Below are 3,393 nucleotides of genomic sequence, written 5' to 3' on the forward strand. Positions count from 1 at the left end.
TCTATCTATCTATCTATCTATCTATCTATCTATCTATCTATCTATCTATCTATCTATCTATCTATCTATCTATCTATCTATCTATCTATCTATCTATCTATCTATCTATCTATACATCCCTCGCTTCCATATTTCTAACCCAATTTTTGACTGAGATCTGACGATTTCATTTATTCTGACATGGAAAATATCGAACACTACTAATTCCAGCCACTAGAGGGCGCTCGAGTTCTATGGCAAGCCGAGTGTCTCATTAATAGGTAAAAGTGGCTATAAATGAGACACTTGTCTTGCCATACCAAGCCACCTTTGTCTCGCTCCGGAACTCCTGGAACAAACATCAAATCAGCTGCATTTTGTCGCATCACCCAGGCGAAATGCAGCTGATTTGACCATTAAAGTGCATTTATTAAGAAAAAGTTCAACTGAGACACACCTTTGTTATAATTTCGAGCAAACAAATAATTGTTTTTAAGTATTAATCTTGTTAAATTCTTGTTAAAGTCCTCCCGTGCATGCTCCCACAGCCTCCATTTTGCAGCCAATCGATTTTTGGCACAACACCACGTTTTCAGGTGGTCAGCCTTGACGCATAACAAATGCGACGCGTCAGTGGTGACAAATATAATAGATGCGACTTATACGGCGAAGCGACGTATTTATGTCTTTTTTCCACTTCATTAGACACTTTTGGACTGATAAGACTCATATGGCAGTGCGGTGTGTAAGGCGGAACGTATGGTATGCCTTCTGGATATCATCATTTTCTTTTTGATCATAGATGATTAACCTTTTGTTCTCCATTTTTGCTTTGGTTAGCGAAAATGACTTTAACGTTTTACATCGTCTCTGCCTTTATTTATTCCACGAGTTATTCATGGCGTTGCCTGGAACAATACTGGTTGTTTGGCTGAGTCACTTCCTCCTGGAACACCAAATAAACCTCTTTAAGAGCAAAAAAAGTCTTACCCCAGATTGTCATTTTGTGGCTCTCAGGGTGTAATTTCCCACCTGCTGCAGTTCAGTCAGTGGGGGTGTGGGGTGGGGGCCTCAGGCGTGGCACCACTGACAGTAATTTTATGCCAATGAGCTGAGCATAACTGTCTGAAAATCAACTGTAATATTTCTGCACCCCTTTTAGATGCGAAGAGAACTTACCATTGCATTAGCTGAGACACAAGCCAGAGGATTGCTTTCATTTTTTATTTTTTATTTATTCTTTTTTTTTTTTTTTGCATTTTATTTGATTTACTGCAGGTTTTTCTTTAATCTAAAACTCAAGGCTTAAGTGTGAAAAAAAAAAAAATCTTCACAGCAGTTATTGCTCCGTGAGAAAGATTACTTGAGCATTTCATAGAGAAGGAGCCTGGAGCAATCACAGGGACAGACATCTATTGCACATCACAGACAAAATGTAATACTAGTCCTCCGCCTTTGAGAGGATTCCTAAACGCCTGCAGAGACACTGAAATATCACGGTTCAGTACAAGCTACTCAAGGTGACGGCAAAGTTAAAACTGCTGAAGCCAATTACTTAGATTGGCATCTCAGTAAAAAACGATCAGGACTTTAATTCATAAATTCTGTCCGAGATCTCCACAGTTAAAACGTCTTTTCATACTGGTTGTAAAAAAAAAAATCATTGTAAAAGTTTCATTACAGAAATGTATCTGTGTAATGTGTCAGGCTTCTACTGCAGCATGTCTTACTCACCTCTTTATTACTCTGACATCTGTATTTTTGTACTTTCTCTAAGGACGGCTGAGGGCCACTTCGAAGCAAAGTAAACATCTTACTGAGGCACGTTGATTCACGGGTGTGAGGAGTCATAAAGATGAAGGTCTTTTATCTTTGCAGGATCTCTATGATAACTTACAGTGAAGCCATAACCCCTCTAGAGCAAATTATGATCAGTTTCCTAAAATGAGTGTAAAATGAGTCCTTCTTTCCATCGCCCTTCGCCAAAATCGAGAGAGCGACAACAACTTTAGGAGTCAACCCCAATCAAGATGGCTGCCACAGTCAACTGAAGTTAGGAACAAAACACGATCAATTCCACAAGTATCGAGCTAAATATGTAGTAGAAAAGTCTTCCCCAACACATTCTCTGAGCACAATCACTTTTCACAAACTTTCCCAAAATCACTACTTCTTTGTACAAGGTTTGACAAAAACAGCTGTCACTTCTCGTCATAAGATGATAGTTTAAAACTCTGACCGAAGTGGTGGCAGGTGATACGCATGCCTTCAAGAAAGGTCTTTCATTTTTTCTGTATCCCTCTGGACCTTAAAAACCTCTAAATCATACGTGGGCATATCAAATGTACTGTACTGAATCTTTGTTGATGCCTGATACATTAAAGTTTTTGATCAAATATTTGGTTTGGTGGAAAGATTATGAACAGTTAATATCTTACCTGTTATGGATACCTCTTTGAACAACCTCAATTTGGACAAACCGAGTTAATTTTGACCGGACTGATGAGCTAACCACTATACAATGGTGGTTAGCTCATCGCCACCACTCCCCCCAGAGGTTAGAGAGGTGGGCTTGTGATCCGAAGATCGCCGGTTCACGCCCCGGCCCCGACAACATCAAAATTGTGGGTGGGGTAGGTGAAACACCCACACTTGCCCCCACCCTCATTCGCCCCACCCTGGGCCCATGAGCAAGGCCCTTAACCCCCACCATGTGCTCCCTAAACAGGTCTCTCTTGAAAATAAGTTCTCGTGGCTCAATGAGACTAACCTGTATAAATAAAGGCTAAATGAAAAAAAAAAAAAAAAAAACAATAACGTTGTAACATTGTGTGAGTTAAACTAACAAACCCGTATTTGATACAAAAATCACAACAAACAAAACACATTAAAAAGCGTTTTTGTTCACTGCTCCACCTCCTGTTCTCGTTCGTTTTCTCTTCGGAAGTTTGTGAATGTTTATGGAACATTCACACAATTATGATCCATTTTTTTCCGTACATTTTTCAGCATCTTTCTCGTTCCACAATTTTTGTGCTATTTTAACAAGTCATAAATCCAAACTTATTTTTATTGAGCATGGACTTTGTTGTCATAAATCCAAACGTTCATCTCTTTCAAGCGAAGGGTACTATGACTTTTGGTATTAGTACAACTTCAGCTTTTTGAAATATTTAGCCTTTTCTGCCATTTTTTCGTCATAGAAAATGAATTGAGCTCATTTACCATCCTTTAAATCTTTAGACGTGTTTACAACCTTTTACTGATCCTTTCACATTTTGTTCTGGTTCAGATTCTTTCATCTTCCTTGTGCAAAACTTTTTTAAAAGCTAATTTCAGCTAATGTCAGCCGTTTTGTGCTCCTTTCAGATTATTTCTGCTAACTACAACATTTTTGTGCTTTTTCTAACTTCT

Source organism: Nematolebias whitei, chromosome 15, assembly GCF_014905685.2.
Source record: "Nematolebias whitei isolate Nwh7 chromosome 15, NemWhi1, whole genome shotgun sequence".
Classification (NCBI taxonomy): Eukaryota; Metazoa; Chordata; class Actinopteri; order Cyprinodontiformes; family Rivulidae; genus Nematolebias; species Nematolebias whitei.